The 26,947-nt window shown below is 39.6% G+C and overlaps 1 protein-coding gene across 1 annotated transcript in view; it reads right to left on the bottom strand.

The window, feature by feature from the left end:
- Nucleotides 1–26,947, bottom strand: part of LOC122797905 (zinc finger protein 585B-like) — a 90,018-nt gene that overhangs the window by 37,728 nt on the left and 25,343 nt on the right. The gene's annotated exons all lie outside the window — the stretch shown is intronic.

Below are 26,947 nucleotides of genomic sequence, written 5' to 3'. Positions count from 1 at the left end.
TGTATGGGAAGTCTACTCCATAGCATGGGCATTCTCTGGGTTATGAACCTGTCCCTTCAGCATGTTCTGTTGATTGTGGTAATGGGGTTGAGGTCTCTGGAGCATGTGGTGTGGAGGGATTGGGATTACCTTAGATGTAGCATTTCTAACAGAGCTGGGTCAGACATGGCTTTGTAAGTCAAACAGAGATCACCTCTAAGTTGGCGATATGAGACAGAATAGTTGGAGTTTTTTAAGTCTGTCCATACGGGACAAGTGTTTAAGGCCTACGATCCTCTTTGTGAGGTACTTTTGCGGCCTCACAAGTTGTTGCCGGTGTCTATTGAGGTACATGCCAAATGGGGCGTTGTACTCAATGATTGGCCTAATGAGGGAAGAGTAGAGGGAGACAATGACCTCTTTCTTCCTGGATGCAAAACCCTTAGTAATGAGATGTGCTACATAGAAGGACTTTCTGACCACAGTGGCAAAGTGGTGGTCAAAAGAGAGGTTGCTGTCAACCGGTGTTGCCAGATCTCTTATAACGCCTTCTGTGTTCAGTGGACTACTATCAATGTGAGGGAACTGGGTTTTTCCCAAAGGGGATGAAGACACAATTTTTGGCATTGAGCTTAAGGCCATGGTTCTGATACCAGTCTTTGGTCTCAGTGAGGCCTTTCTGTAGAATGTCAGCATCACTTGGGGAGTTAATAATAGCTCCCAAATTGCAATCATCTGCGAACTTTGTCAGCCAGAGTCCCTTCATGTTGGCCTGGACTTCAGAGAAGTAGAAACCAAACAGGAGAGGACCCAGGACCGAAGCCTGTAAGACTCCACTCGTGACTGGTCGGCACTATGACTTGGAGTCAGCTACTTTCACACTGAGGGTTCTATCTGTGAGCCAGTTTGCAACCCACCTAGTGATATAGGGGTTGATGCCTAGCCTAGTAAGTTTTTCTATGATTCCTGAGTGGGGAATGGTATCAAAGGCCTTGGCCAGATCAAGGTAGGCTGTATGAACCACCTTACCTTCATCCACAGCTCAGGTGACTGACTGAAAGAAGTCAACCAAGTTGAGCAGGCATGATCTACCCTTCACAAAACCAAACTGTGTAGGATCCAGACTTTGGAGACTCCCTATATCCTTGTTTATTAGGTCTATGATAATGTGTTCCATAGCTTTGCATATCAGACTCACCAGGCTAATGGGGCAGTAGTTTCCAGCGTCTGCAGTTGCTCCTCCTTTGTGGAGAGGGATGACTGTAGCAATGCATCATTCGGTAGGGACAAAGCCTAAGGTGAGGCTGTGAATGAACAAGGCACACAGGTTAGGTAACATTTCACTCTGTAGTTCATGTAAAACACAGCCAGGGATACTGTCAGGTCCCACAGAATCTGTATTCTTGGCCTTAGACAGTGCTGTTTTAACCTGTACAGCAGTAATACTAGGTGCCTGGCAATCTATGGTATTGTGATTGGTCCTTTGGGGGGAGAGAGTGGTAAAATTAGCACTGAATCTATTTGCCAGTATATTTGCAAGATCTGTTTCTCGATATAGGAGATACCATTCTGCAGTAGCTCAGAGCAAATCTGGGTATTGCCGTGGAGATTCTGTACATAACTATAGAAGGCCTTGTTGTTGTCTTTTCTATCTGCTGCAATTCTGTTTTCTAGCTAGCTTTAGAGGATTTGATGAGGGATTTTAACCTTTTGCTGAGGATGATAAAGGAGTTTTTCCAGTCTTGGGACTTCACCTTATCCTGCATCAGTTTCCTCCAACTGTTGTAGAGTTTGTTTATGGCAGGGGACCACCAGATTGACTTCCTTTTTTTGAGGAGAGCATCTTAGTTCCATTGGGTATGGCGAGATCCATGCATTTGTGTACATGTTCATACAATGCATTGGTGTATGATATGAAGGTCATGCAACTATTCTCCATTTGCATGGCTGCCATGAAGTTAGCCACCTCTGTTTTTAGGAGCCCAAAGTTAGCTTTGGAGAAGTTTTTCATGGTGGTTACCTTTGCTGGGGGTGGGGGGTGGGAGGGATGTGGACTTCCAAGGTGATTAGCTTGTGATCGGATCTAGCCAGGGAGGAGTTGACTATTGGTGTACAGCAATAGTCACCCATGTTAGTAATGACCAGGTCAAGGATGTTGCTACCTCTAGTGGGGGTAAGAATGAGTTGGTCCAGGGCACTGGAATTAATGAATTCCAGAAAGCACTGGGCAAGTGTATTGGCACATGAGTAGTTTTCCAAAGTTAATGGAGGGGTAGTTGAAGTCGCCCAGTATGAGAGCGCTAGGTTGGACCCTAATATTCTCCAGGGTGTTTAGGAATGTGAAGTGTGAATCTTGGGACATGACTGAGCACCTATAGCAGGCTATGACCTGAAACGCTGTCTTACCCAATGTTAGCTTCACCTGAAGTATCTGAGATGTGTTATGTTGGTCTACCAGTCTGGAGGTGCGCGCATCCTTTATGAATATGGAAACACCACCGCCTTTGGAGCTTTGGTCCAAGTTCTGGGGCCGAAAGGTGTGGAATGAGTTGTAGCCTGGTAGTGCAGGGGTACTTTCTGCTGCCTTGAACCAGGTCTCTGTTACAGCACAAATGTCAATGTCCTCCATTTTAAGGAGTACCTTGAGTGAGTGCATTTTGAGATTTAGACTTCTAGTGTTGAGCAGCATGACCCTCAAATTGCATTTGTTTGTAGCTGTTATGGTGGTAATTTTGTCTTTGGAACACTGCATAAAAAAGGCACTATAGGGGTGGCAAGATCATTGGCCAGTACCGGGTAACCCAGGAGTGACAGATGCAGGCCATCTCTGGCAAACCATCGAGGTCTGTCAATCATGTCATTCCAAGCAGAATGATACTGGATCCCCTTAGAATGATACCAGAAACTTAGACAATTGTTGAAATCAATAATTTTCTGCTTGTACTGTGGTATCATTCTGGGTGATGGTAGGATGCTGCTCAGGGCTAGGGTCATACCCGCCTTGGCTACATAATCCAAGAGCTCCTCCATGTCTCATTTCATGTAGTCCAGGGAGGTACGTCTCAGGCCATTCACACCCACATGTACAATGACTAAGTCATATTTGTACCTGTTGTTGAGGGACCTGAGTGCATGCATTATGTGGTGGATCCTGGCGCCTTGCAGGCAGCTGACTGTTACTTTCTCCTTATTCAACCTAGTGAGTGGGACATCAGTGTACCTCACTATTGAGTCACCTATGACTAGTGTGTTGGGCATGCTGTTTTGCCTCAGGGGCTTTGGTTGAGTGGCACACTGTTTAGGAGAGTTATGTGTCTCGTGATTAGTGTTGTGTTGTGGTGGTCGAGTGCGTTTCTGCCTTGGAGGTCTCTATTGTTTGGTTAGATTTTTATTGAGAGCCTTCGCAAAGGTGGGTGTGTGGTTTGTGTTTTTATGTGAAGGCAATGCTGGTGTTTGTTCTGGAGGGCTATGTGTTCCATGTGGTGTGGTGCAAGTGTTGACCTTCTTGTCTTGACCAGCTATTCTGGTCTTGGCTGGAGAGTGCGTGGCTTCCAATCTGGGTATACAAGTTTATTCTGAAAGTTACTATAGTATACTTTTTTGTCTTCGTTAATTTGTTTTTTAGTAGGATAGCGATGCATTCTGAAGTTTAAGATACTGTGATGGTTTCTATTTCTGCCATTCTTTACATGCTTTTTCTCTATTCTCCATTAGCATTCGACTCTTTTTGGACAGCCAAACTGCATTGTTTGTTTTAATATTTTCCTTCTATAGGAACACGGTTATTTATGGTATTCAGGAAAGCTGAACTGGATTGATTTACAGCATCATCTAAGGGGAGGATTTTTAGGAAGTTGCAGTTAATAGATGATAGCGTAGTAATGAACATTTTTGGGTTAAACTTGGAAAGGTTGCATATTGTTTTATAAACATGCTGTTTAAATGGATGTGTGAGGCATGTGATTTAATTTCTCCAAGACTTTTGGGTCTGTAATACCATGATGGGAATGGACATCACTCCTAAGTCAAAGTATGATTAAACTTCATGAAATTAGTACTGTTTCACTCTTTGAGGTTAACCAAAAGTGGTCTTTGCAGCACCCGCAATGTGCCCAGTACTTCTCTTGTAATTCATATGGAGTTACATGTAATGAGTGTAAATTCTTTTTTTTGTGACCAATTGCTGCTGCTACTAATGGAACTGTCTTGGTATCCTTCTTCTATGTTAACTTCATTTCTGCCTGCAAATCCTGGTATTTTCTGACTGTCTGTCTCTGTACATAACACACTGTAATTACTGGGTGTAGCAATTTCAATGATCAATGCTTTTTTCTCCTTTTCTTGGACCACTATATCTGGTTTTCTCGCATCTACTTTATGAACTGTTGGTAATGGGTGATCCCATGTGATATAAACTTCATCAGTTTCTATAATGCTTTCTGGCTCTTGTTTCCAATGCTTCTCTGCTACTTCAATATTATAATGTTTATACAACTCCCAATGCAACAGTCTTGCTACATTATTATGCCTTTCAGTATAGAAGCCTTCTGAGATTAGTGCATCACACCTAGAAACAAGATACAAGACGGTTTCCAATTCAGTTTTACTCAACCTGCATTTGTCGGTTTCTTATAGGTTGGTACTAAGCTATTGGCCCAAGGGCCTATACAAGCCAAGCCATAACAATTCCCTGGATATTTCTTCCCACAATATTTACTTCCCTGGACTCCTGTCTAGCAGGGCGACTGACATGATCCCCAGGGTGAATTTCTTATCTCCCATCCAATCGTCAATGTTCCTTTTGAAGAGGGCCAAGATTGGACTTTGTAAACCAACATGTACATAGTCCACTATCCTGGAACATCAATATTGCCCTTTTGTCTTCTGGTTTAAATTCACCTCTCCTTAACCATTCCTGTGTTAGAGCCTGATTGACATGAAGTTGTTCCAGAGTTTTCTGTACTTCCAACTATATTTATGCATATTCAAGACTTCTTGCCTTCTCATCAGATCCTTCCCCTTATATTCTTTCTTTTCTGTTTTAGCACTTTCAGCTGGTGCCTGATTTTTATCTACTGGTTTGATTTCCATTCCCACTTGGCACCAATATGCTTTTGCTAAATTAAGCTGGGAAGTCATCTTAGACGTGATCTCCTCATGTTTTAAAACTTTCACTATGGTTTGATCTTGTGAGGTCAGCAGATATTTTTGTAGTTATAGGATTGCAGATTTGTAGATGAATTCGATTTCCAGGAGGCCCATACCTCTTTCAGAATGGAGAATATATAATCTTGGTATACACTAATTTTTATAAATGATTTGATAAGCATGAAACATTTTTCTTGTTTTCATGTAAAACCATCCAATACCTTTTGGGGCCAGTCAATCGCCCTAAAACTGACAGCTTGGACTTTGTTCCTAGATGTTAGGGGATGTTTTCAGTATTAATTTTAGTAAGGAATCTTTTAGAAGACTAAGTTTTATTTGCATTTGTTCCTGTTTTATTGTTGCTCCTTCATCAAGGATCAACTTTATCCTTCATCAGTTCACAAGTTTTTATATCACATTCCTATCCCAGAGTGATATTTTCTTGGTACTGCAGCTTTCCTGCTTTAAACTTTAATTCTGCAAATTTATTAAGACCAAATGACATTCCTATATCATCTGAGAAAGTTTTGATCACTTGTAGTTGTGCTTTCAGCTCTTCAGAGACAGCAAGGAATGTGGTATACTGGTTAAGGTGTTGACTTCACAGAAAAAAAGGTACAGGGTTTGATTCTCACTAAGGGAAACTGGCTAAGCTTAACATGGCCCACAAGGGCAGCTACCCTAGTATTTTCTTGGGAGCAAGGGTTGAACTTAGTTAAGCTCTTAAGTTCCTATGATTTGATGAACTATGAATCTGTCTATAATCATCTATCTGTCTTTTTTAATTTCTCCAAACCTTTTGGGTTTCTAATACCATGACAGGAATGGACACCATTCCTAAATCAATATATGATAAAAGTTCATAAAGTTAGTATTGTTTCAGTCTTTGATGTCAGCCAGAAATGCTCTTTGCAGCACCCGCAATGTGCCCAGTAATGACTCCTCGTGCATTTCATACAGAGTTACATGTATTGGTAACATATCTAAATATGATTGTAGATTCTTTTTTACAAGACCCTTTGCTCCTACTACATTTGGAACTATGTATCTTCTTTCCGCACTGCTGTAGTTTCTGCCTGCAAATCCTAATATTTTATGACTTTGTGTCTCTATACACAAGACACTGTAGTCACTGGGTGTAGCAATTTCAATAATCAAAGCTACTTTTGTCTTCCTTTCATGGACCACTACATCTGGTTTTCTTGCATCGACCTTTTGAAGTGTTGGTAATGGGTGATCCCATGTGATGTAAACTTCATCATTTTCTATGTTTTGTGCCTCATGTTTCAGTGTATTTCAGCCACTTCAGTACCATACTGTTGGCACAATCCCCAGTGCAACAGTCTGTCCACATTATTATGCCTTTCAGTATACAGTCCTTCTGATATTCGTATGTCACAACCAGGTGTGCAACTGTTTCCAATTCTGTTTTACAAAACCCACGTGTCTGTTTCTCTTACATGTTCAACGGACATTGTAAATCAATGTGTCTACTATCTCGGGCTGCCAATATTAACCTTTCATCTTTTGGTTTGAATTTGCCTCTCCTTAAGCATTTCTACATTCGATCCTGATCAACATGAGGTTGTTCTAGGAGTTTTCTATACTTGCAACTATATTTATGCATTTCCTACATTTCTTGCCATCTCATAAGATCATTCACCTTATATTCTTTCTTTTGTTTTTGGCACATTCAGTTGTTGCCTGATTCTTGCCATCTCATCTGACCCTTCACCTTATATTCTTTCTTTTGTTTTTGGCACATTCAGTTGTTGCCTGATTTTTATCTACTTCAGTTTGATTATCATTCCCACTTGACGCCATTATGTTTCTGCTAGACTAAGAAGGGAAGCCATCTTAGATTTAGTCCCTTTATATTTCAAAACTTTCACAATGTTTGGCTCTTGTGAGGTCAGCAGATATGTAAACAGTCCCACGATTGCAGATCTGTACATGTAATTAATTTCAAGGAGGCACAAACCAGCTTTGGAATGTGGAATATATAATTTTGGTATGCACTGATTTTTATAAATCATTTGATGAGCATGAAACATCCTTCTTGTTTTCCTGTCTAATCTATCCAACAGCTTTTGGTGCCATTCAATCACTCTGAAATTTTAAGTTAGGACAGGAAGAACAAATTGTTTTATAGCTTGAACTTTGTTCCTAGATGTCAATGCTGTTTTCAGGATTAATTTAAGTCTTCTAAAATATTACTTACTGAGTTTTATTCACGTTTGTTCATGTTTTGTTGTTGATCCTTCATCAGTTTCCAAATTTTTATGCAATCCCTCTTGCTCAAGTTCTTTTATGTCACATTCCTTTCGCAAACTGATGTTTTCCTGGTGCTGCAGCTTTCCTGCTTTAAATGTTGCTTTTGTAAATTTATCAACACCAAATGACATACTTATATCATCTGAAAAAGTTCTGCCCACTTGCAGTTGTGCTTACAGTTCCTCATCTGATGAACTACACAGTTTAAATGATTGACAAAGAGAATATGAGAAGTCTTTACCCTTTGTTGCTTTCTCGGAGCCAAATTACAGCCATGATGTAGTCTGTTAAGCAGACAGCTTAATGGGTAAAGGACAAGGCAAAAGAGCAGTGGTCACACAGAGTCACCCTGGAATAACCCCCTTTGTTTTTTATCCCTGGAATAATAATTTGTCCTTTGTCATGGCTTAACTGCAAAGTGATTTGCAGTTTCATGGTCACTGTGGTGTAGTTTATCAGTGTAGGGTGTATCTTATACATTTGTAAGCACCCTTATTCATGAATGTGGGATAAATGCTTTTATATTCTATCCATTCCATACTTAGATTCTTCTCCTTTTTACAGTTCTCCACTATGATTTTATTTAATAGCAAATGGTCCTTTGTTTCATATGACTTTCTTTTATTACCCTTTTGTTCTATTGTCATAATTGAGTTTTCTTCTAAATGACTGTAAACTCTGTTGGCATCAATTCCAGTGTATAGTTTATATGTCGTCAGAAGGCAAGTTATTGGTCTATAGTTTTTAGGGTAGCTTGCAGGTTCACTCAAATTGGAGAATTGTTTTTCCTGTAGATAGCCAGGCTGGTGTCTGTTTGGGGTGCGTACATAAACAGTTCTTACTCATGGCTAAATTTTCATGCAAAGATGGTAATACTTTTAGCCAGAAGTTAGGTACTGCATCTGAGCCTCAGATTTTCCAATTAGAGGCTTTTCTTAACTTTGTTTCAGTCTCTATAGCCATTACTTCTTCCCATATCCTGTACATTTGAACTTCTTTTACTTCTTTTATCCATTTAGCATATTTGTTATGTCCCACAGTATATTCATAAATATTTCTCCAAAACGTATCTATTGCTTCCTTTTTTGGTGGTCTTTCAAATCCTTTTACCTTGTTTACCACTGCTGGATAAAACATTTTTGGGTCATCAATAAATTGCTTATTTTGTACTTTTCCTCTATATTTATCTGTAATATCTTCAAAGTTTTTTTCTGCTTGTGCTGATATTTTTAGTTTATTATTTGCGATTGTGCATGATAAATCCTGATCCATTATAATACTGCGTATTGCTTTTATCACGTCTATCTTCCTGAGCAGTGGCAGCTGGTGACTTCAAATCAAAGGGGGGCTACAGCAGACAGCTAAATGGGTGGGGCCAATGGGAATGGGGTGTAGCCAACTGGAAAGGGGTAGAGCTATGCTAAAAACCACAAAAACAGGACATTAATTAAATACTCTGCCCTAGGTGCCAAACCGTCATTATGAGAGTCCAATCAAGACAAAATGAATTGTAGAAGAAAAACATATTTCAATGCATTGGCTACATGACAGCTTACTTAATATCTAGATGGAAACAAAAAGGTTTTGTGGCATGAAAAAATTATTTTTTAAATGCCAGTCAAAATCAACTATAAAAAAGCAAGCAGCGCTCAAGTCAAACCACTTTTCCTTGCACTGCAGTTCTAATTATAATTTCTATTCAGCTTTATTAAAGTACCAAGTAACATGCTGAAAGTAGCAATCTCTGTGATACCCCCAGTTGTAAAAATGTTTCTTATCCAAAAAAGACCTGCTGCCTTACAAAAAAAAACTATCTACTTGTTTCATGGGGAAAACATGATCAAAGTAAAAAATGAACAGCAAACAAGAAACAAGCTCAAGATAAATTGCTTAAAGGATTACTGCACAGGTTATGGACCACACATGATAGATTGGCATTCTGTTTAGTTTACAGGTAAAGCATGCAAATATGACTGCAAGTCTCAAATAAATGTAATGAACTTCTGAAAATACTGTAATCCTGTCCTTTATTGCAAATACTGTCATATGCATTTGAATACCTAAAGCTTATACGCTATCTAGTTATGTAAATATTCTCTGCATGGCAACAACTAAAAGGCTTTCAATGTCAGTAATTCTTTAACAGTATGCTTATTAAAGCTTATTTGCATCTTACAGTCTCAGACAAGGTTACCTGATGGTCACTGCTACTTCACCACAGAGCAACAGGTACTGCAACAACATGCATTTTTTGAATAAGAAGAAGCAAAATCAACAGTATAAAAATATGACAGAAAACTAGAACATTCTGCAAAATCATGGACAGATGAAAAGCCACTGTAGTACTTGTGTCTACCTTGGATGGGGGGATACTCTGCACACTTACACTGCATAACTGTTCCTTGTCTTGCTTGGATACATCCAGAGTCACTACGTGGGGGAGTGGGGTGCAACAAGTATGTCACAATTTGGAATGTCTCTGGCTGATGGTGATGGACCTGACACATTTGTCATACCTCTCAAACCTCAGAGCAAGAAATCTCGACAAAGCCATAACTAGAAGTAGGACAAAGGCCCAAAAATTAGGACAATTTTTAAATATTGCTCTTATAAACTTAGAAAGATAATAGAATAGTAAGTCTTGCATTAGTATGGATTTTTCTGAAGGGTATGAAATCTGAAACTCAAATGCCTGTCATTATTTTCTAACTTCAGTCTTTAATGCTTTGCTACTAATTTGCCAGAAAACCACAATTTTATGAAAAACAGACCAAAAATGTGATGCAAAAATATAAAATAGCCACACAATACAGCTGGGAACCTGTCAAAAAAGGTACATTTTTAATACTAGTACTGTTAACTTGAGCAGCTGACAAAATAACAGAATCTACATGCATTTAAGAAATTAAAAGTGATCTATAACTCTGATCATTACAATTATGTATTAATTGTAAATCCTCCACGTTTTCTTCCAAATTTGCCATTTTGCGGAGAGATTATTAGGGGGAGAGCAACATTTTGAGACAAAATCGGGGACAGTTGAGAAGTTTGGATATACCTTATTCTATAAAGTGATTTATTTGTGCATACCTCTCAACATCTTAATGCAGGAAATCTGGAAAAGGCCAAATATATTCAGGGAACATACAAACAGTACTAAAAACTGCTTTAGACAGTTAACAGAATAACAGGTCTTGCTTTAGCATGCATTTTTCTGAAGGGTATGAAGTCTGAAACTCGATGTCTGTCATTATTTAGTGACTTAATTCCTAAATGATTTGCCAGAAAGCCACAAATTTTATGAGGAACAAACCAAAAATAAGCAAAAATCTATTCATTCTGCAAAAATATGGAAGGTTGAGAGGTATAGCTCAGCTGGGGCTGTCTGAGTTTGCTGCCCTTCTCCCCTCACAAACTCATGGTTGAACGGGGCCTCCCCTCTGCAGTTAGTCTAATGTCCCATTACTTGGCTATTTCACCCCATTTACCATAAACACTGTAATATGCATACTGCTTTACTTCTACGATGATTTGGATTTCATTTAAAAGTTTTATTTTACATTTTACAGCACAAACACTAATAGACATCTGCTAAACAAAGCAATGCAGTCTCATAATGAAAATAGATTAGCATTAAAACTTATCTGCCCTTGAAACTCACATTCATTGAAACAGCATTGAAACCCACATTCAAAGAAAACACATCTGGCCAGTGGCAGATAAAGATTAACTTTGGGCTGTTTTCAAATCATAGGCCCCTTGCACAGGAAACATACATGTGTTCTTTGGTACACCTTCCTGATTGTATTAAATTATATTCCTTGCATAATATAGTGCAGTTGTTAGAGGGTATTTTAAATTTACTGTTCTGAACATTTTCCAGTAAACAATGAAACAAAATGCATGCACCACTGCCCAATTCAGAACATTTTCATCGTAAAAGTCTACTCAAACTTTTACAGTCTACCAGTATCAGTTAATATGCACAATATCTGCAGAAGTAAAAGTCATCTAAATAAATCCACATTAAAGAGATCTGTAACTAATGAAGAGGTTGCTGCTAGCAAACAACTTTATATTTCATTGTTTCATCTACAAATAAAGTGCCTGTTGCCCTTGAGGAAGAAATTGCCTATGTTACAATAAAAAAAAGATAAGGTAGTAATATTGCAATAGGGAATGGATGGCAAAATGATAACAGGTTCATTGTTACTAGGTATCGTCACCAAAGAGGACATTTGCAGCACTGCAGCATCCACCCCCTTTAAACGTACAACACAGTATAGTATCAGCAATGCATCTATATACTGTGGGAGTAGAACTCACAGCCTTCTGCATCAAAAGCTATTAACAATACAAGCAGACTCAGCATATGCAGCACTAAATATCTCTTCAAGCTCTCAGCTCATTTTAAAATCCACTCAAAACTCAACACTCAACTATATCTGTCAACTTTGAAGCACAAGAAATCTCGAAAAAGCCAAATTTTACTGGGGGGGGGGGACAAAAGCCCCAAAACTAGGGACACATTTTAAACATTGCTTGTATAATCTTGGAAAGTTGCTAGAATAAGAAGCCGTGTTACCACCACACATTTCACTGCCAAATCTTGAATGCAGGGCCCTGCACACTACAATCAGAGCAACATACCACTATACCAAATCAGCTGTTTCTTGAGCGACAGACTGAAACTTAAATGGCTATCATTTAGTGAATTCAGTTCTCACCATAGCTCTCAACCTCTTAGCACAAAAACCTGGACAAATCCAATAATGGGGGAATACAGCCCCCAAAATAGGGACAATTTTCAAATATTAATCATAGAAATAGAAAATTGCTAGAATAAAAGGTTATGTGTTACCATGTACTTTCTGAAGAATATAAAGTCTGAAATTCAAATGCCTGTCATTAGTTAGTGAATTCAAAATCCAGAAAACCACAGATGTTATGAGGAACAGAACAAAAATATGAGGCAAAACTTTCACAAGTGATGATGGGTAGGGAAGCTAAGCTCTACCTACCTGCTTCCCAAGGCTCGGTGTTTGAGTGTAGCTCCTGAGTATGTAACTGGGGCATTTTACACACACACACACACACACACACACACACACACACACACACACACACACACACACACACACACACACACCTCAGTTCATTAATTCCTGAAGCTCCATTCTCAAAACTAAATATAATGAAGAAGCTATGTACCTCTGTTCATTAATTCCTGCTTGCCCAGCTGACATTGCATTCCCTTCCTGCGAGAGCAAGCCAATACCCAGGTCCCAGCCTGCAGATGTTGCAGTCTGATCCCCCTTCAAATCTATGTAGTTGTAGCTGCATAGATTTCTGTTGTCTGAATGGTGTTTCCCTAATCTGGACTGGTTCACTAGCAGTTTGGATCAATTCCTATGTGTGATGCATGCGCGGGTGGAGTTTTGGGAATAGCATGTGTGGGCAGAGTTGTGCAGTTCCAGGATCACTTTTGTTTTATTTCATTTTAATTTCTCGCTTTTGTTTTATTTCATTTTTAATTTCTTTTTTATTTTAATTTAATTTTACAGCTGGGGGGACTGGAGTCCTGCAGTCCAATAGTATGAGCCGGCCCTGTTCCTGAGTATTTATGTTGATCTGTTCCCTCTTCTATACAACAGTGACATTTCTTGTCTTAATTGCTTTATGGTTTTCTCTATTTGATACTTCCATGATGATATTCAATTTCTGCCCTTCATTTCCCTTACTACCCTGTGTTCTTGTGGTAGGAAATTATCTATTATTAATTTGGCTGCACAGTAATGTATCCTACTTACTTCTGTTATGTTGCATGAATATCTATGGACAGCCCTAGTTACTGTGTTCATTTGTTTTATCAAACTTGTTTTGGGGTTTTATTGACCTTCTGCAGTCTATTTCTTTCATTGATCTTACTATGTCTATCCATCTCTAATAAATCAAGCAACTTTTCTCTTAGATCATTTTCTTCTAAACTGAGGGAACATTCTTTGTTAACCATTTCCTGTGGGCATTCTATAGAATGTTCCACAGCTTCTTCCTGTGCCACGTTGTCTTCACTTTCACCCTGTGCCATCCATTGCTCTTTCATATGGGAACTCACTGGCCTATTATTCCACGACATTGACTGTGTCAGAGTTACTAGAGTTTCCTATTCTTTCACTTGCTGTATATCTCCAACTGAACCTTTGTACTGTTTTCCTTTGAAAGGCTCCAAATTTTCTTCATATGTCAACTGATTAGATGCTTCTTGCTCCACTGGTTTCTCCTTAATTTGGGTGTCCATTGCTCTATCCTGTTGTGTTGTTATCTGAGTTAACTTTTCTACAATAAATGTTCCCTTTGTAGGTAATCCATAACTTCAGTTTCGATTTCTTTTACTTCTCCGTTACTAATCTTTTCTACTTTCTCTTTGTTTTCTTATTTTTTTTTTGTATTGTGAAATTTTCCATAACCTGATGTCTTTGCCTACATTTCTCTTCAAATATCTTTGGTGCTGCTCTTTTTGTATTGATTTGTTTTGCTGTCTCCTTTACATAAATGTTGCACCATATTAAATCTCTTTTTCTTTCCCATGTCCATATTTCTTCTTCAGGTGTCTCCTGCTCCTCTTGTTTCTCCTTACTTTGGGGACTAGTTGTACCATCATACTGTAATATGACTTGTGTTAGACTATGTGCACTGAATCCTTCACTTCACAAATATTCCATAACTTCGGCTTCTATTTTTTTACTTCAACTTGACTAATCCTCTACTCTACATTTCCTCTTTTTTTAATTGTGAAATTTTCCACATCTGGATGCCTTTGCCTATATTTCTATTTGAATAACTCTGGGCTGCCATTTTTGTGTTGATTCATTTTTGTACTTCTTCAGTCGCTTCTTTTTCCAAAAGGCATAAGGTTTCTTGGTCTATATAGTGTTTTTCATGGATCTGTTGCATTAATGAACACAAATTTTTATTTGAATCTTTTGATAGTTTTTCTTGTGGGAGTATTTTTCTTTCCTCTGATTTCTCTCTTAATCTTTTCGTATATCTTTTGCCTGGAGATTCTGGGCTTTTTTCATAATGCTAACAATACATAATTTCTTTCTTATCCTCAATAGTCCACTCTTTCATCTGTATTGCTCTTTTTTTGGCCTAAAAGTTTTTGTGATTTTTGTAGACTGCTACTTCCTTCTACAACAGGGGAACCATCCTCGCCCTGGGCCTGGCATAGCCCCATTGTAGCAATATGTCCATGTCTTGAGGATTCTACACTCTCATTTTTTCCATTCTTGTCCACCCAGCTATCTTCATTTTTTAACCTACTTCTGTCCATGATATATGCTATATAAATTGCAATCTATATATCAGTATTACCTTGGTGAGAATTTGTGAAAACAGGGTCCACCTTATGAAGGTACACACCAAGACTTCAGAATTAATTCAATTCCAGCAATACTTATTTCTTTTTGATGATTTTATCATTACCCCCTGATCTATCTGGTTGTATAGATTGGGAGATAATCACTGAGACAGTTGGGGATTGTACCTGTTGAGGTACAATTGCTAGGGTCTGATACTAGGATCCAGTCTAATAGTAAATTTGATGTCTTGCTATAATGTGTGGCGCTATTGATTACTTGGATGAAACCTAGTAAATTCATACTAGATGTAAGGAACTTACAACCAAAGGACAATCACATCACTTAGTAACACTTTTGCTTGTGAAAGTATTATGAAGATCCAATGTAAGATATCTTCCAGAATTTGTTTAAAATTGTTTAATTTCATGAATGAACTGAATTTTGGTACTGGTTTGGTGCAAGAGGAAATGTGGTAGTTGTTGGGGAAATATTAAAGCAATACTACCACATTTCCTCTTTATATGTGAGGTGCAATTTCAGAGTTGCTTATGCTGAATTTAAGCCAAATTTCAGTTACAGTGAAAATATGGGTAATCCAGGCTTGTAGTTTGGTGATTTTATTTCTAATCCTTGTAACATGTATGTCCCTAACACAATAGTCCCAAACCCGATTTAAGTGCAGTATGGACAAATGGATGGGATACAGATAATTCATCCTTCATTTGGCACCAATCTCTCTAATGGACAAAGGCAGCCTGTAAATAGTTCAGTTCCAGGCCCCAGATTATACATGTTCCAACTCCCAAACTGCTGCTTACACTTACCAAGGGTATCAAAACTTTTCAGGGATTTGAGATGCATAGCTAGGCTTAAAAAGTTCCCAGTGGTTATTAGCATAGTCCAAACTTATGGACCTATGAAAGATACAAAATTTGGCCATACAGGATAGGACATGAGGCAAAGTATTAGAAGGATGTGAAAGGAGGTACAGAGAATCGTCTGTAATAACTGTGAGAGTGTGAAAGGAGGTACACAATGTTGTCTGTAATAAATGTGGGAGTGTAAAAGGAGGTACACGGAGTTGTCTGTAATAAGTGTAAGAGTATGAAAGGAGGTACACAGAGGTGTCTAATAATTGTGAAAGTGTGAAAGGAGGTACACAAAGTTGTCTAATAATTGTGTGAGTGTAAAAGGAGTTACACAGAGTTGTCTGTAATAACTGTGAGAGTGTGAGTCACGTAGAAAAAGACTGTGAAATTTAATGGCAGTGAAGAATGTAGGAAACCGGTTAACCACCTTTGGGATTGGACTGAAGGAAAACAATGTGTCTGAATTAAAGGATGGTAAAGACACAGAGACAGACCAATTCTGCTGAGTAGGAAAGAACAAACCAAGTGTATCATGTGCATATTTTGTTGGCATTTTTCTAACCTATAACCCCCTTTTTCCTCTACTACTCTGACCACAGCTCTCAATACAGTTGAGGAAGGCACCCCTTCACACAATATAACAAAAAAATTGTAAATTGTTAAACATTTATATCAATGTTTTTACTGTCTTGTAATTTCATTTTTATCCTACTTACTATGTTTTATGCTACTCACTATGTTTTTACTGTCTTATTTGTAACACCTGCAGCTCTTGTAACTTGTAACCTTTTTATGCTTCTATATACATTGTATAACTATGTTCGCTGGAGCTTTTCTTACCGGGTCTTCAACGAAAAAGGACTTTTTGTCCAGTGGACACTGCCCAGTAAACAAATGTAAATAAATAATTTTCAACCATACACCAATTTGCTAATTTTGATAACAGCTTACTTTGCTCAGAGTTTCAGGGCAATTCAGGACACTGCTGGAATACTTACCTTGCAAGATAAGGTAATATTTTATGTTGTTTAACCTACTAGAGTGCAGTACCAGTGTTTTCTGATTGGCTACTTGACTGTTTCTTTGCTCTGTCTTCCTATGCTTTGTGTGCCTCTGTGCTCTATTTGACTGAATAGTGGGACAAAGAACACTTCACAGACATAAGTCAGTGAAACTGAACTGTGAATATACCCTCTTTTCTCTGTAGTATCCCCACACACACTACCTATAGTCTTAACTTGGGACTATACAACTACTCAACCAGTACCACAGTGCTACTAAAGGGTAACGTGCTGTATCAACAACCAGTACCACAGTGCTGCTAAGGGGTAACATGCTGCATCAACAGCCAGTACCACATTTCAGCTAAGGGGTAACATGCTGCATCAACAACCAGTACCACAGTGTTGCTAAGGGGTAATGTGCTGCATCAACAACCAGTACAACAGTGCTACTAAGGGGTAACGTGCTGCATCAACAACCAGTACCACAGTGCTGTTAAGAGGTAATGTGCTGCACCAACAACCAGTACCACAGTACTAAGGGGTAACATCCTGCATCAACAACCAGTACCACAGAACTGCTAAGGTGTAACATGCTGCATCAAAAACTAGTACCACAGTGCTACACAGGATTAACATGTTACATCAACAACCAGTACCACACTGCTGCTAAGGGGTAACATGCTGCACCAACAAACAATGCCACAGTGCCGTTAAGAGGTAACATGCTGTATCAACATCCAGTACTACAGTGCAACAAAAAGGTAATGTGCTGCATCAACAACCAGTACCACAGTGCTAAGGGGTAATGTGCTACATCAACAACCAGTTTCACAGTGCTGCTACGGGGTAACGTGCTGCATCAACAACCAGTACCACAGTACTAAGGGGTAACATCCTGCATCAACAACCAGTACCACAGAACTGCTAAGGTGTAACATGCTGCATCAAAAACTAGTACCACAGTGCTACACAGGATTAACATGTTACATCAACAACCAGTACCACACTGCTGCTAAGGGGTAACATGCTGCACCAACAAACAATGCCACAGTGCCGTTAAGAGGTAACATGCTGTATCAACATCCAGTACCACAGTGCAACAAAAAGGTAATGTGCTGCATCAACAACCAGTACCACAGTGCTGCTAAGGGATAACATGCTGCATCAACAACCAGTACCACAGTGCTGCTATGGGGTAATGTGCTGCATCAACAACCAGTACCACAGTGCTAAGGGGTAACGTGCTGCATCAACAACCAGCACCACATTTCTGCTAATGGATAACGTGTTGCATCAACAACCAGTATCACAGTACTGCTAAGGGGTAATGTGCTGCATCAACAACCAGTACTATAGTGCTGGTAATGGATAATGTACTGCATCAAAAACCAGTACCACAGTACTGCTAAGGTGTAACATGCTGCATCAACAACCAGTACCACAGTACTGCTAAAGGGTAACGTGCTGCATCAACAACCAATACCATAGTACTGCTAAAGGGGTAACATGCAGCATCAACAACCAGTACCACAGTACTGCTAAGGAGTAAAGTGCTACATCAACAAACAGTACCACAGTACTAAGGAATAACGTGCTGCATCAACATCTGGTACCACACTGCTGCAAAAAGGTAATGTGCTGCATCAACAACCAGTACCGCAGTGCTAAGGGGTAATGTGCTATATCAACAACCAGTACCACAGTGCTGCAAGAAGGTAATGTGCTTCATCAACAACCAGTACCGCAGTGCTAAGGGGTAATGTGCTACATCAACAACCAGTACCACAGTGCTAAGGGGTAATGTGCTACATCAACAACCAGTACCACAGTGCTGCAAAAAGGTAATGTGCTTCATCAACAACCAGTACCGCAGTGCTAAGGGGTAATGTGCTACATCAACAACCAGTACCACAGTGCTGCTAAGGGGTAATGTGCTGCATCAACAACCAGTACCACAGTACTGCTTAAGGGGTAACGTGCTGTATCAACAACCGGTACCATAGTGCTGGTAATGGATAATGTGCTGCATCAAAATCAAGTACCACAGTACTGCTAAGGGGTAACATGCTGCATCAAAAACCAGTACCACAGTACTGCTAAAGGGGTAACATGCAGCATCAACAACCAGTACCACAGTACTGCTAAGGAGTAAAGTGCTACATCAACAACCAGTACCACAGTACTAAGGGATAATGTGCTGCATCAACAACCAGCACAGCACCACAGTGCTGCTAAGGGGTAACATGCTACATCAACAACCAGTACCACACTGCTGCTAAGGGGTAACATCCTGCATCAACATCCAATACCACAGTGCTGCTAAAGGGTAATGTGCTGTACCAACAAACATACCACATTACTGCTAAGAGGTAATGTGCTGCATCAACAAAAAGTACTACAGTGCTGCTAAGGGGTAACATGCTGCATCAACAAGCAGTAGCACAATGCTGTTACAGGGTAACGTAATGCATCAATAACCAGTACCACAGTACTAAGGGGTAACATGCTGCATCAACAACCAGCACCACAGTGCTGCTAAGGGGTAAAGTGCTGCATCAACAACCAGTACCACAGTGCTGCTAAGGGGTAAAGTGCTGCATCAACAACCAGTACCACCGTACTAATGCTGCATCAACAACCAGCACCACAGTGCTGCTAAAGGCTAACATGCTGCATTACCAACCAGTACAGAGTACTGCTAAGTGGTAACGTGCTCCATCAACACCCAGTACCACAGTACTGCTAAGGGTTAACGTGCTGCATAAACAACTAGTACCACAGTGTTGCTAAGGGGAAACGTGTTGCATCAACCAGTACCACAGTACTGCTAAGGGTTAATGTGCTGCATCAACAACCAGTACCACAGTGCTGCTAAGAGATAACGTACTGCACCAACAACCAGTACCGAGTACTGCTAAGGTGTAACAAGCTGCATCAACACCTAGTACCACAGTATTGCTAAGGGATAACGTACTGCATCAACACTCAGTACCACAGTGCTGCTAAGGGGTAATGTGCTGCATCAACAACCAGTACCACAGTACTGCTAAGGAGTAACATGCTGCATCAACACCCAGTACCACAGTGCTGCTAAGGGGTAATGTGCTGCATCAACAACCAGTACCACAGTACTGCTAAGGAGTAACATGCTGCATCAACACCCAGTACCACAGTGCTGCTAAGGGGTAATGTGCTGCATCAACAACCTGTACCACAGTACTGCTAAGGGTAACGTGCTGCATCAACACCCAGAAACACATTACTGCTAAGGGGTAATGTGCTGCATTAACAAACAGTTTCACAGTGCTGCTAAGGGGTAACATGCTGTATCAACAATGAATACTACAGTGCTGCTAAGAGGTAACATGCTGCATCAACACCCAGTACCACAGTGCTGGTAAGGGAAAATGTGCTGCATCAACAACCAGTACCACAGTACTGCTAAGGGATAACGTGATGCATCTACAACCAGTACCACAGTGCTGCTAAGGGATAATGTGCTGCACCAACAACTAGTACAGAGTACTGCTAAGGTGTAACGTGCTGCATCAATACCCAGTACCACAATATGGCTAAGGGGTAATGTGCTGCATCAACACCCAGTACCACAGTGCTGCTAAGGGGTAATGTGCTGTATCACCAAACAGTACCACAGTGCTGCTAAAGGGTAATGTACTGCATCAACAAGTACCACACTACTGCTTAGAGGTAATGTGCTGCATCAATACCCAGAACCACAGTGCTGCTAAGGGGTAATGTGCTGCATCAACAAACAGTTCCACAGTGCTGCTAAGGGGTAACACACTATATCAGCAATGAGAACTACAGTGCTGCTAAGGGGTAACATGCTGTATCAACAATGAGCACTACAGTGCTGCTAAAAGGTAACATGCTGCTAAAAGGTAACATGCTGCATCAATAACCAGTACTACAGTGCTGCTAAAAGGTAATGTGCTGTATCAACAACCAGTACCACAATACTAAGGGGTAACATGCTGCATTAACAACCAGTACCACAGTGTTGCTAAGGGGTAACATGCTGCATCAAAAACCATTACCACAGTACTGCTAAGGGGTAATGTGCTGCATCAACAGCCGGTACCACAGTGCAGCTAAGGGATAACATGCCACATCAGCGACCAGTACCACGGTACTAATGGGTAATGTGATGCATCAACAACCAATACAACAGTAACGCTAAGGGGTTATGTGATGTATCAACAACCAGTACCACAGTGCTGTTAAAGGGTAACATGCTGCATCAACAACCAGTACCACAGTACTAAGTGGTAACATGCTGCATCACCAACCAGTACCACAGTGCTGTTAATGGGTAAAGTGCTGCATCAACAACCAGTACCACAGTACTGCTAAGTGGTAATGTGCTGCATCAGCAAACAGCACCAAGTGCTGCTAAGGGGTAATGTGCTGCATCAACAACCAGTACCACAGTACTGCTAAGGGTACTGTGTTGCATCAACAAACAGTACCGCAGTACTAAAGGGTAACGTGCTGCATCAACAACCAGTACCACAGTACTTAGGAGTAATGTGCTGCATCAACAACCAACATCACAGTGCTTCTAAGGGTAATATGCTGCATCAACAATCAGTACCACAGTACTGCTAAGGGGTGACGTGTTGCATCAACAACCAGTACCACAGTGCAGCTAAGGAGTAACATGCTGCATCAACAACCAGCACCACAGTGCTGCTAAGGTGTAACTTGCATCAATAACCAGCACCACAGTGCTGCTAAGGGGTAACATGCTGCATCAACAACCAGTATTACAGTACTGCTAAGGGTTAATGTGCTGCATCAACAAACAGTACCACAGTGCTGCTAAGGGGTAATGTGCTGCATCAACAACCAGTATCACAGTGCTGCTAAGGGGTAACATGCTGCATCAACAACCAGTACCACAGTGCTGCTAAGGGGTAACATGCTGCATCAACAACCAGTACCACAGTGCTGCTAAGGGATAACATCATTAAGCTGCAACTTTCAACTTTTAACTAAGTACCACTTCAGAGAGGGAAGCTATACCCTATCCTTTTCATATGACGATAACACCTTCTTCACTCATAAATGAGGGAGCTTAAACTAGGGCTTTGCTGGTACAAGAAAAATGTTTAGAGTTGCTTTAGCTGATACTACATTTTCTGATGTCAGTATGAACCCTCAAGGTTGGGACCACTGTGACTATTACATGAAGCAACACAGCAGCATTATATAAGCTGTCTCTGTAGGCGAGGGATTTCTCTCAGGTTCTCATTGCATGAGACTTCTTGACATGTCATCTGCATACATAGTACCAATTAATTCTGGCATTCTATATGTCAGATTCATTGACCATCTACCATATGATTAGTATACTAATTCCATCACTGGGGGAGTATATCACAGGCAAAAAAAACACCCTCCCCCAGAAATGAACAGTTGATGAGAACCACTTCTTTTTACCCCACTCTTCCTGGCTTCGCCAGTGCCCAAACTGCTAATTCATCCTGGTTTGTCTGGGTCAAGGCCAGTGCTACATCTATGTATGTCACAGAGCCATGGTGCTGTCAGTCATTCAGAGGCCTAATGGCACCTCTTCCTAGAGGACACATTCCATTCTAAAACTCACCCTGAATTATTAACGTACATGTAAGTGAGAACAATGTAATACTTTGTCATGTACTTACTAACAATGCAACACTGTCATGTACTTACTAAAAATAATGTTACCAGGACATTGTTTTTTCTCCACCATCAATCTTCCTTCAGTGTCATTAGGTAGGATGGTCTCATCTTTCCTGATATACTTCCAAAGGTGCTCCACTGGGATGTGATATCCTGAAAATAGAAATGAGAAGGAATTTCTGTCCCAACTGCTTTCTCAGCACTGAAATCTGGAAACATTTAGCTCCTCTAGTATTCATTATTTACTTTACTTGTTAACCAGATGAATGTAGTGATTCAAATAACACTTCCAATAATAAACTGTGTTAGCAGCTGAGTGAAACTAAATTACATTTAGTGTAGTCATTAGTTACAATGGGAACATAGGACTAGAAAATCTCACTATTATAAAATAATGTCATGTTCATCAGACTCTACTAATTAAACAAGTGAATGCAAAACTAATATGAGTCTACCCTATAGTACCATTCAAACAATGATTAATGCTTTGCAGTCTGTGGCAGGCTGCAATGATCCATGAAATATACAAGCATTCCAAACAGGCAGATGAGTTCTTTAACAAGCTCTGGGTTCAAAATTTACATTTTACAGATAAGTGCGCACTGAAAGAAGTGACATCTAGAGCATTTACGGAAACTGTATTCAAGATAAAGAGGCTAGAGTGGAGAAAATGATGCAGCTTAGGCTAGTTTGGGTTTGGAGAACAACAGAATTGTGCATACCTAGAGAAGGAAGAGAGAGAGAGATAAAGTAGTACCCCGACGATGAATCCTCTGCCCACCTGCTGGGCACGTGTCACAAGTGATCATTCTGTATAATAATCAGCACAGGTCACTGTCTTCCTCAAACCTCAATCAGCAGCCATCCAGCCAACCTTCCTGAGAAAAGATGAGATTGTTCACTTAGTGAAGATAAGACAACAAACTTTAAAGTTTTAATCTGTAAAGAGAAGATCATGAGCAGTTGATCCAAATGGACAAACACCCGGCTGTATGGCATAAAGGGAAGAGGACCGAACTGTGGGCAACATGATCCAACTTCAAATAGTGGCTTACATACTGAAGAGTTGGCAGTGGAAAGGTGGAAGTGAATGGCCAATGCCAGCTCATCTGTCTTGGAGGGAATGATTGGTTGCTCCAATCAGCCAATCATCAACAAGCAAACAATAAATAAGACTAAAGAAAGGATAAGTGAGCCTGGTCCAGCCAAGTTAGTGATATAGTTCTCTGCATCATGCGTGTGGAAGCATGCACATTGGGTGATCACATCACTCATCAGAGGATGGGGGTTTATTGGCAAAAAAGTCCTGATGAATGGCAGATTAACAGTGCTTCAATTAACCTTCTTCTCACAGGAAAGAATGCGCCAGTAGAGTGCAGGAAGCTGATGGCTGTCAGGCAGTGAGGAACAAAAAAAGAAACAAACTGTTAGGAAATATACATCAGAAAGACTCATTGTCAGCAATCAGAATATGATCTATAAATCATACTAAGACATTTAGTTGTTAGGATAGCCTTGAAATGTTGCTACTGAAATACCAAGATGCTTAATGTATTAACTGTACAAGATTACCTTGATGATTCAATGCATTCCTAACACTGTACAACAGTATGTGAGCCTGAACTTCTTCCCTTCTGGGTATATATTGTAAACATGTTAAATCAATAAAAATTTTCTTAGGAAAAGACCCAATGGCCAGTGTCTTCTGATAGGAGTACTTAAGAACCTGTTCATACTGCAGTAGATTTCAAGATGGCAGCAAAGCTTTGCTGTGTAAAAGTCAAGTAGGATGTAGGTCAATTAAGACAAACATCTATAAATTCAAATACCTTAACAATTTTAAGGGCATACCACTGAAAGAAGAAACATCCCAGATTAAAGAAACTGCAGTAAGCTTTGGTAAGACACCAAAGATTACGGACTTGTTTTTAGGACAGCTGATCCTAAGGTCCTGCATAGCAGGCCTTGCATGACTTCTACAAATTCTCTGCCAGGCATGGGCTGTAGCTTGGAAAAAGATGTTGAATGCAGGATAGGATTGTCAGCCAAGAAATGTGTATTTAGTTCCCCAACATATCAGGTGAAATTGTTAATAAACAGGTGAGCCAAACAAACTAAAACAGAAAAAAATTCTAAGCATTTCTTGGGAAATTCCAAGTAGATCTTGGATAACATTTCACATTGGCTACATTTGGCTATGACTGACATACTCATAACAGTATTTGACACATTTCCTAAATAGTTAAAAGTATTCTGTATATCAGAAAGTGCATCTCAGGCTACCATTAGCCATTTAGGAAGGCAATTTTTTGCTTATGTTTCACATGAATATACTATAAATGACAACAGAACAATTCACATAAAAAATGTAGATGTCTCATTAAGGAAAGAGGAATATTAAATTCTTAATGATAGAACACCCATGTTGTTTTGCTAAACGAAATGGAATATTCTATTTATTAGTGCAATTGAGCTAGCAGCCATAAATGGCTTAGGTGAAAGATTTATAACACACTTTCAAAGGTTTTAAGAGTACATTTCAGTGTTGGACAATATGCAACAAAATTACAAAATGTCACTTTTTCTGTTCCTGTGCAAACAGCATACTACAACGTGTGACAACTGTTTGTGGGATTTTTTTCTTAAGTGGAGACGTGAGAAGCAAACTGGACTTGAAGAAATCTATTCTGAGACTGTCTGAAGAAAACAAATTCTCACAAAAACTCTAAAATTGCACTAGCAATAGATAGTATTTTAAATATGATTTGTTATATCATGGGGATGCTGCTGCAGGAGGGCCAAAGTGGATACCCAGCATTAGTGTTTAAAATTCTGGCTCAGTTCATTATAAAATGGAAGGAAGACATGCCAAACCTTTGTACAGGAGGCACTTGATCAGAGTCTTCTGTTACCATATCCTGACATTTCTGAGGTACAGAATGTGTCTTAAAGTTCTACTTAAGTGAATACTCCGGAGATGGAAGATGTTACATCTAGTCCCAAAATAAATTGTCTGAAGACTGTCACAGCAGAGAACAAATCAGAAATCTGTGGTGATAATGATGTCTTGCCAGAGGTGAAAGTTCACAGGGACTCGACAAGTCTCCTAATCATATGAATTCTAAACTGAAAGAACAATTACTTCAATTATAGCACTGGTAAAGATACATCAGTAACTTTTTAAACAATGTATTTGTTAAAAAGAGAGAGGGGTAATATGGCGGACAGAATAACGCATTATTTAGTATGTGCACCATAAATATGTATATTGGGCTGTAATGAGTTTAGGTGAAAGTGACTGAATTGTACAGTTTGCATAGAGCAGAACTGTCCCACACTGGCATGGACCAAGTCCAAGATTTTATTGTCTCTGGTCAGGGTGCAGGCTAACTGATCTTGAGAGTTTGTAGTGATGAAGTTCAGAAATCTATGGGCATAAACATTAGAGAATGTATATGTCTTCCAGTTAATGGAGGAGTAGTTAAAGTCACTTAGGAATACTTTACCTTAGAACTAAAAAAAAAAAAATCTACTTTTTCACTCTATGTTTTCTGAGCTTTTTTAATACCTCAAAATCACTCTGAGTGCTTCTTATAGAATTTTATTTTTTTCCTCAAATGGCTACCAGTGGGCCTTTTCATATCAATGTGATCTTGTTTTCCTTCAACCCTTTCTCTTTCCCATAATCCATTTCAAGTTTACTTGATACAAGTCATGCTAGACACAAGGAAGTAGTGGTGTATTCCCATGCTACTGACATATAATGGGACTAGTGTCAGTCACGGTCATCTTACACACCTTCTGTAACAGGGCTGCACCTTTTATCCGGGAATGACCCTCGCTTATGTGCATCCTACAGTCATCTTTACTCTATACTAAGGATCAGACAAAAAAAGTAGCTGAATAGTTGGCCTTTGTTCAAAGTAACCTTTTGTAGTCCAAGACAAATTGAACAGTCCCCTCTCTGAGGTGTCAAAACTGTCACTGCAGAGAGATCCTTGCAGATTCATGTGTAACTGACAGCTGCTATTGCAAAGGAATGCAATTCTGTTCCACAGTGCTTACAGGGGAAAGATTTTTATTTTTATTTATTTTTTTGCCTGAATGTTGTAGGAAATTCTTTACTATCATTTGTTTTACAACTAAGGTCATGTTCTTGTTTTCACTTACTAAGTAAGTCTGCAACAAAATATGACCAACTTTCGATTCCTTAACTTTGGATAACTATTTTTTCTGAGGCACAGATGTTGTGTAACATATTTTCTATCTTTTCTTGTTCTTCTGCTCATACAATGATTTGTTAAAGTACAGGAAAAGCACTCTCCTACAAACCTGACTCCTTGATAATGACACCGTGAAAAGAAAGGACTGGAAAATAATTCTATTTCCCCATTCCATCCAGTGGGAAGTTTTGGGAGGGGGGGAAGAATAGTTCCATTTGTTTTAGAAGTAATGGAATTTTTTCTCCTTACGATGCTGCTCTGTAATTCTATAGCCACATATTACCAATTGTCTATTCCTTAATTTGGTTAACTTTATTTATTTATTAATTTATTTATGTTTCGCACCGATGTCTTCTGGCATTACATTTTTCTCTCTTTTATGTTATTCTTCTCACCAACTGATT

Source organism: Protopterus annectens, chromosome 3.part1, assembly GCF_019279795.1.
Source record: "Protopterus annectens isolate FY-2018-M chromosome 3.part1, PAN1.0, whole genome shotgun sequence".
NCBI lineage: Eukaryota > Metazoa > Chordata > Ceratodontiformes > Protopteridae > Protopterus > Protopterus annectens.
The sequence above is the reverse complement of the archived record's forward strand: the minus strand, read 5'-3'. Positions and strand labels throughout refer to the sequence as shown.